Here is a 9,672-nt window from a genome sequence, read left to right as displayed (position 1 = left end):
TCACAGCACTTCACACCCCTGTCCTGCTCTTGCGTAGCTAGACCTCCAACACATCCCCTCCCAGCCACTTCGGAGCATTAGCTTCCACTTGCTGCTACACATCAAGAAAAATGAGACATGCTTCACTGCAAGCATTTGTAAATTAAACTTCTATAAAATAAACAACAGAAAGGCTTTTGTCCTACTAAAAGCTTGGGAAGCTGAATAGGAAGCATAGGAAAAGCCCCAAGTCAACTGGATTACTCCTTTTGTCAAACATAGACATTCTTTAAGGATCCACACAGACAGGTATATCTAGCAAACAACTTCCACAGTGACTGTTGATGGAGGTGGAAAAGCAAGTTCAGAAAAATGGGGTTGGCTACTATTTGCTTCCTAGTGCTGCTGTAACAAATGAACACAAATTACTGGCTGAGACAACACAGATAATTTTCTTAGAGTGCTGGAAGTCAGAAGACTAAGGTGGGTCTCATCTGGCTAACATCCAGATGTCCACAGAACTGTGTTCCTTCTGGAGGTTTTGGAGAAGAACCTTTTTTTGTTCTGTTGTTTGTTCTTTTCCTGCTTCTGGAGACTGCAGTGGTCCTTGGCTCATCTGCAACAGCTGCAATCCATCCCATTCCCTGACCTCTGCTACCCTCATCATACCTCTTCTGATTCTAATGCTCCTCTAGACTTCTTTTATTCATAAAGTATCTGGTGATTACCAGCTCATCCAGGATAATCTCCCCATCTCACGATCCTTAATTTAATCGCATCTGCAAAATCCTTTTGGCCATGTAAGGTAACATTTTCTCTGGTTCCAAAGATCAGGGCATGTACTTCTTTGGGCTGGGGGTGGGGTAGGGTGGGGGTGTGCTAACTTCCCCACCATAGTGAAAGAGCAAATAACAAACTCCAGCTACAAAGGGATGAGTCACCAGCTTCAGTTAAGTGTGCCTCTTAATGCCTTGCACCTGAAGGTACAATTCCTCATTTCACCAGGCTGCAACCCAGCTCATCTCAGCCTTCGCCACACATTATAAATAAGCTAAGAAGCTTTAAAAACTCCCCAGCCCCAGCCCACACTCCAGACCATTGAAATCAGAATCTCTGTAGGTGGGGAAGCATTAGGAACTTTTAATGCTCTTTGGGTCCATTCCAACAAGCAGCCAAGTCAGAAAAGCTATGGTGAAGCCACTAGGTGACCACTCCAGGTGTCTTCCTGTGGATTTCGGGTTATTGAAGATGTGCGCCCTTGAGTGGACGGGACCTGGAGTACTCCTGTTTCCATCACTCCTCTTTGCAAATACTTCCTCATGCTGTATTGTTTCTTCCAGCCCCTGGGGAAAGGAATCCACTCTATTCACTTATCCCAAATTCTTCTCTCTCCTCTGTCAGACCCAGATCTCCAAGCTACCAGGACCCGGCACCCCAAGTCTCTGAGCACCCTGTCACCTCATGACAGAAGCTGCCACCAAGCTCTGCTACCTTCTTTGTCTCCCCTCAAGGTGCAGGAACAGTGCTTTTGCTTTCCAGATGGGTCATTCCTACCTCATGAGGCCTCCAGGCTGCAGGACGTCCAGCTCAGGGAAGCTAAAGAAACACTCAGTGTGGCTTAGAGAGCTCTGCACCGAGCGAGCACCGGGAGTGAAAACAGGAACAAGACTGGTTCACAAGGAACTGCAAATTCAGTGGTTAATTCCTGTGTGTGTGTGTGTGTGTGTGTAAGAAGTGAAAATGGTGTTTTCATTTTGAAAAACTAATGAAAAGAAAATCTGTAACATTTCGTTTTGGTTGTGTAAAAAGTAATACCAAGGCATTTTCATGAACTGCTTTCATTTACATGATTATTATGCAACATAACGATTATATAATTATTTTGTGCTGCATAAATATATGTGTATTTAGTAGATTAATTTATCCATTTTGTTTGAGTGATGCTGGTATTCCTTTTTGTCATATTTAAAGTTTGGTGTTCGATAGGACTGTTGACTAACAACTTAAAGACTAAAAGGGAACATTATTGTAACTATCTGTAATAACCTAAAATGCTGAAGTCCAAACACAGGATAATGCCAGCTTACAGGTTTGTAACATTATACCAGAAGTTTTGTTATCAGCAGTTCAGTTCTGAAGTGCTATAACATATCCCATTGGTGTAAACTAAGCCCTGTAGTGATTCTTCACAGAGCTTTTTGCAGTATTCTGTCACATAAGTTACCACCCTTTTTCTGTGACAGGGAAGGCACAGGAGAGACTTAACTAAAAATACCTTCAGTACACTGGGGGTAGCTATATTATATGCAGTACCCCTTATTCCAGTAGGGGGCTCTCTCCTCACTAGAAGTATATATGGAAAATGATTTTTTTTTTTTTAAAAATCATCCGTTCAATTATTCATTCATTCGTTTAGTCATTTACCAAATTATCTCCTAGTTCCTGTTACCTGCCAAATTTTGCTCCTTTCCTTCTAAGAGGGAAGTCTTTGTTCTTGTGGAATTTAAAAACTGGCATTTAACTCATTAGAAATAATCATTTTTTGCTAAGTAAAAGTGGTTATTTGTAGGACATTCACTTGAGGATATGTGATTTTGGTTGATGAGTACATAAGAACTTTGGAAACGACTTCGAGTACACATTAAAGCAGACTCTTCTCCATGCTCGGGAAACTGCCCTCTGCTCCTTGCCCACTCTCTCCTGGGGTCCAGCCAGTGCTAGATTGTAAGAGGAAATGACAGGTTCAGAGGTGGGAGCTTCCTATGCCTGCTTCTAAGTTCTAGTCTTTGAATCGATTTGTTCAAAGTGATAAGGAAATTAGAGACAATAACCAAGAGGCAGAGACCATAAATACCATTTGCTACAGTGAGATGAATTTATAAAAGGACCACTTGGAGAAAATCAAGAAATTGTTAGTTTTCGCTCTTATTTTCCTTCCTAATGAAAACACACATTACTGCATCTTATGGGGGGAAACTATTCTTACAATTTGGATTATCCACTTTTAATACATATTTAAATGCCAATGAAGATTGACACTGTTTTATAAACCACCAAATCATGAAACAGTTGACTATAGTCAAACTGCTAGTCTTTGCTCTTAACATTTCACCAGATGCAGCCCAAGGCCCAAGAGATGCTCCTTACTGAGCTAGTATCCAACCATCTCATTTTGCATATTAGGCACCCAGAGTCCAGAGGAGACAAGGTTTGTGGGTATCACATAGTGTATTCCCAGGGCATCATCTTTCAGGATTAGTTCTATGTGAAATCATAGTATCTTAGACTTAAAATGAATCTGAGCTCATCAACCAGTTCAACCTTCTATCCAAAGTAAGTCACTTCAGTAGCACTCGTGAGTAGATGTCACATAAGCAAGGACAGTGGCCAGCTGCCTTCTGTCCTCTAAGGGGCCTTTCCATCCTGAGAAGTTGCCATCTTGTAAGTTGCATCAAACCCAAAAGTAACTTCTTCTCATTGTGTCTAGATTTTTTTTTGTCTGCATCTATATAAAGGGTTGCACTGCAATGCTTTAAGAACATGATCATGAAACCCAGTTCTCTATTCCAAGCTAAGCATCCTCAACTTTTCAGTTATTTTCCATATGCTATTATTTCACCTGTCAACCTGGACTCCCATCCAAATCTAAAAATACGATGTCAAATGTGAACATATTACAGATGAATCTGACAAGCCGTGAGTATCATGACATATAGGCAGATAAAAACTGTTCATTTCACCCAAAAGGTATTTTACCTATAGCTGAGAGAATAAGGAACACTGCACTGAGCCAATAAAAGAAAAATCTGACTTTCATGCCATTTCAACCAATGGAAGTTTTTCAGGTTAGCTAGTTCTCCAATCTAAAGAATGGTTTTTTTTAGAAAAATAATCAAAAAATTTCATTCACGTGCAAACAATACAAATCAACCCAGATATTCCAAATACCCCTTCTTCATCCCCGGTTTCACTGGGTCCAGATGGATCAATAAATGCCTAGAAGTTCAATGCTATTTTGCAGATATTACAAGGTCGTGAAACACATGTTCTCCAGTGTCAAGAAACACCACCATAGAGGACCTCGGGATTCAAATAATAAGCATACCAAGAAATCCACCAAAAAGTCAATAATGCAAATTGCTTCTAGGAGCAACCTAAGAATGTGATTACTTAATTAATGAGTAAAAAGTACCATCGCGACAAATACCAAATAATGTCCAGCTCCTAAAATTAGTTTCAATTCATTTTTTCTGGTAAAAACAAACCCATGTTCCTCAATACTACTGAAGTGCCTTATGATACTTTGAGTAGCTCACCATCTCTCAAAAGAATCGAGATCGAAGTCACAAAGTCAATATCCACATATGTTTAAAACCTAATGCTAATCCCTGACCACCTACAGGAATTGCCCTCCTCAACTTTTTCGCCACATGACAACCATAGGATCAGTGTATCAGGAGAGTCTCAGACTGGGTCAAAAGTAAGTTGGGTTACGGGATCAAATGGGTAGAATATTTAGTATTGTCCCCATTTGGATTCAATGTTCAATTTAGTGCAATAGTCTTAATTCCTAAACTACTAAAATAGTCAATTTATTCTCTTTGTGAGTATTTTAAACTCCAGCACAGAACATTAAGATAATAACTAATAACATAGTTAAGATAGTGTTGGGGTACCTTATATAATAAACTATTTTATTTTGTCTTCATGACAAATCTTTTCATAGAAATACATTTAGATTCATATTCTGCAGACTGGAAGACTCTAAAACTGAGTTGTAGAGAAACAGAAAGGAAGCAAGGATCTGGCTTGGGGCACTGTGTCTTCCACCCAGAAAAAGCAAAAATGAACCGAGACTGGGAAGGACTCTATCACTTTTGACAATTGCCTCAAATGCATACCCAACCAAATATTTACGCCCACTTTCTAAATACTTATTTTTAAAAATTCAAGTCACTTTAACTCAATGTTGAGATACAAATCCATTTGCTTGGCTGCCCAGAGGTAGCTTCAAGTAACAAAAATTATACAGAGTTGGAAGTCAGAAAAGTAGGTTTTAATTCCAACCTCACTATCTATTCTGACGGGTAAGTTATTCCTTGGGATTTATTCCTTCGACCCTAAAATGAAAATCATACAATTATCAACTTCTAAGAATTGTTTTACATATTAAATAAAAGGAATATGTGAAAAAATATTTCTCAAAATGCTATTTAAATATTAGAAGTATGCTTTCTGTTTATGGAGATGGTTTTCTACTTTAATGATAAGATATGGTTACCTGGAATGTTTTCAGAGTTATACTTTCACTATGGTTAAATGATAATATATCCACAGAGAGAGGGAATTTTCCAATGTTAATTTTCACAGTTGCCCAAATATGTAATAAAAATGCTTAAACGCTAATGTTCCCACCACTTTATTTTACTTATATTTCTAGCCAGTACAGAGAACAATGAATTTACCTAAAATGATTTCATATTAACTTCTCTACCACAAAGCACTCAACTTTTGTAATATATAGAGTGAGTAATAAGCATGGAAATATGTAATTGCTTTTTAAGAAATATTTGCCTTCAATATAGGTTTCAGAATAATGTGCAGAGCTAAATTATCTTATTTTAAATGGCCTTCAGCCAGGTAAAACTCTCAGTATCAGTAATAGATTAGGAAATGGAAAGATAGTCATGGAAAAAGAGAAAATGAATCTTTAAAAGCATTAGCCCTTAAACTCCTTCATTATTCCATAAACCATAATGAAGACCACAACAGTCTATCATTAAAGATTATCAATCACAGTTTATAATATTTTATAGATCACTATATGTCCTGTCATTATAAGATTTTTTTTAAAGATTTATTTATTTGTGCATACAGAATTGGGGTGCAGGCCAGAGGCTCAGAGGCGGTGAGAGGCCTCACCAGAGACAAAGCGGGGAACAGAACAGGCAGATCGACGAGGCACACTGCTGAGGGGAGCAGCGGGCGGGTCAGGAGAGGTCTGCCACGCCATGTGGGTCAGGAGAGGTCTGCCACGCCTCCCCCAGGGTAGGCGGGAATCGAACTCATGCGGAAGTGGTTTCAGCTTCTTACTGCAGTGCTTTAACCCGCTGCGCCACCAGGGAGGGCCCATTATAAGATTTTAAATGTATATTTGAACCCAAGACTTTCTTGTTCACAATCAAGAAATAAAATGTATATATAGTCATTTTGATGGTAACTTATAATTGAGTTTCTTGTATCTTGTTTATTCTGATCTTTATGTCTGAATTTTTTTAAGTTTGTTTAAGAAATGCTGTTCAATTTACTGCTGCAAGGTCCTTCTCAACACTACAGTCTGACCCACCTGTTTCAGCTAGACACCCTTTGCTTCTGATGCTTAACTAGCCCTCTACTGTATCTTCTCAGAATTTCTTGCTTCCAAGATGCTGTTATTTGGAACTGCCCCCTTACCATTTCCTCGACGTCCTAGTTGTCTCCCAGAGTTTCTCTTATGTCTCCAGTTATCTGCAGCCAAACTGCTCCATTGCTGGAACTAATAAAAGCCCAGAAGACAGTAGATCAAAACTCTTCATCCTCAAAGGAAATAGCTGGATTTGAAGGTGCTTAGAATGTTGCATCCCTGAAATCAGAGATGCCGAGTGGTCTTCAGAACAATCATTCGGGCCTGTGTTTATGCATTTGGAGGTGATAGAACAAAGGGGTGACAGTATGTTCTCTAGACCATCATCCCTCACTTCCACCATCCAACTAGCCCAGGTCCTGATGCCATTGAAACCAGCAGCCCCTCACCAGGGAGGTGACCCACACTGCACAGCAGACCTCTCCTGTCCTGCCAACTGCTCCCCTCAGCAGTGTTTTTCAATCCATTTGCCTGTTCTGCTCCCTACTCTGTCTTTGGTGAATCCTCTCACCCACCACGCCTCTGGCCTGTACCCCAGTTCTGTAAGCATAAATAAGTACATCTTTAAAAAATAAAAAATGTTTGCTCGGTGAGCATATATGCAGAAAGGTGATTACATTGCTTTAAAACTACTTTATGGACCCTCCCTCGTGGTGCAGAAGGTTAAAGCACAGCACTAAGAAGCTAAAGCCACTTCAGCATGAGTTCAATCCCTGCCCTAGAGGTGACCCACATGATGTGGCAGACCTCTCCTGACCCGCCCACTGCTCCCCTCAGCAGTATACTATCAATCTGCCTGTTCTGCTCCCTACTCTGCACCTCTGGCCTGTACCCCAGTTCTGTGTGCATAAATAAATAAATCTTTAAAAAAAAAAACTACAACAGAATGAGAAAAAAAGGAAACAACCGAGATACAGTGCAATGCCGGTTGGCAAACTTAAAGTAGACAATGTGTTACTTAATTCAGTATGATCCATCTTAAATAAGGTTTTCAACCAGGGGTGATGTTGCCCCTTGGGGGAACATATGGCAATCTGGGGACATTTCAGCTGTCATAACTGGGGGTGGGGATGGGATATCTAATGGGCAGAGGGATGTTTTTAAACACCCTATAATGCACAAGAGCATTCCACAACAAAAAAATTATCCCACACGACGTGTCACTAATGTCAAGGTTGAAAGCTTCTCCCATTTTGAAAATTCCTTAAACCAATTCACTGCCATAAAGACTCCTTGGCTTTGAGTCTTTTCTGAAACACTTCTACTATTATGTCCATTTGAACCTGGAGCTTGAGCCAGTTCAACTCCTGTTCTAAACACTCTAATCCTAAAGCCCAAGGGCATACCTCCATGACAGCTCATGTGGTCTTGGGCAGTCTCAGTGCCTAACCCCACTTCATTTCCACACCTGCAAAGCAATGTCATCAAACCAACTGCACAGTGTGTTTCCATAATCAGAGGACATAATAGAAACAGCTTTAAAACAATAAAATGTTTTACTACTGTTTTTACCACTCTTTTTCTCCCCAAGTCTTTTCCATACTTTATTCCTGGGTGGCTAATCTGTAGCCCTCTCTAATAAGGTTGCCATCAAGATAAGTTAAGCATTTGCCTTTAGCAACAAAATCAACATCTCCCTAACAAGCTTTTGTACTACATTTGCTTCTACTCACGCAGTCACTGGTTTTAAGAGTAGAGAGGGGTTACACTCCAGTTGGTAACTCCTCAAATTTAGTAGAAAAGAAGAATTAGACATGAGTCTGGATTTTTACTATATGGTGCCTGGGACTCGACAATAAAATGAATTGTCATAAAATACCATATTTTCTCATAAGAACAATCTTGTGGTTTGTGATTAAAAAAATAGATGGTATCAAATAAATCAAAGAAAGAACAATAGCCAAACGCCTATAATCTTTAAAGCTGAAATATGTTCCAGCCCATATAAAATAAATATAAACATGGTGAAAATATTGACACATAATATTTCCTTGAGTCTTAACAGCTGTAAGACATTTTTATTAATGACTGGGATAGTCTGTTTTATGAAAACACAACTTAATGAACATTTGAATTGTGGTCTCCTTTTCTCTTTAGTAAAGTTCCCTAAACTTAGCAGAAATAATCAAACACCTTCTAGCTACTTTGAATGACTTTGCAACACAGAGCACGTTGTTCCAATGCCAAATCTGAGCATTTGCAGATTTCCTAAAGAACATTAATTCCCCATTGCTTCTATCCTCTAGCATTGAATGGGAAAACAAACCCAGAAGGAAAGTTATGACGAAATGAGTGGCGTAAATGACAATCATAGTCATTTGATTGTAGGCTTGGATGGTATTGAGTTGACTGTTACTGAAGCACAGAGGTTTTTTGAGAAGCAAGTCATGAAAACACATCTGTCTCCCTTCCTCATGCTGTTCCCCTGAGTGACTGCCCAGAGCCAGCACATAACTCTGCTTCAGAGACTGGACTGAGCAAGTCTATTCACAACAAAGTGAATGATAGGGGTTAATAGCCCAATTGCACCCATTAGTATTTTTTTATGTGTCCAGTAACCCAACTTCCAATCATAGAAAATCAATCCCATCACCCCTATAGGTATTTTTCAGTAACCATGTAGAAAGCAAGACATTTCAGAATTATGGCCAGGAAAGCTACAAATGAGAGTTTGATGTGTACATTTTAATTGAAAATCCATTTGTCTCCAGCTACAAACATGCTTTTAGACATTATTCCTGAGGCATGTGATCAGACTTTGTACTGTTTTCATATTGTTACTATAATCAGCACTGGCAATTTACAGATGCCTGTTCTTAAAGACAGATGGTTGTTTAATAGCCCGATGAGATTTCTGCTCTTTCTTGAAGAGGTCTTTAGATATGTCAGGAACTCCATTCAATGTGGCAGACTTTGTAAACTAAACCTATGTCCCTTAATCCATCTCATCTGGTATAGTCCCCTAAGGGTCCATCCAAGCAATTGCTGTCACTTGTGGCAGGGTGACATTTGCCTTTTCTATTATAGGTTCAGGATTGTAGAGTTAACACGCCAGAGACTATTTATCTCAACCCAGTGATGTGCTTTCAAATTCAGAGGTAAGTAGTAGTATCAGGCGACAGATTCCACAGAAGTATGGATTAATAAAATGGGGGAAAAAATACATTTTCCAAGATATTGCATTTTACCTGTAGCAATACATTTGTTTCCATGAACCAAAGAAATAACAATAAATTATCTCCTAATGATTAAATATAAAAATGGACACCTAGACCCTCCCTGGTGGCACA

This window comes from Condylura cristata, unplaced genomic scaffold, assembly GCF_000260355.1.
Source record: "Condylura cristata isolate star-nosed mole 26May11 unplaced genomic scaffold, ConCri1.0 scaffold00005, whole genome shotgun sequence".
In the NCBI taxonomy this organism is placed as follows: Eukaryota; Metazoa; Chordata; class Mammalia; order Eulipotyphla; family Talpidae; genus Condylura; species Condylura cristata.
This window is presented reverse-complemented; position numbering follows the sequence as displayed.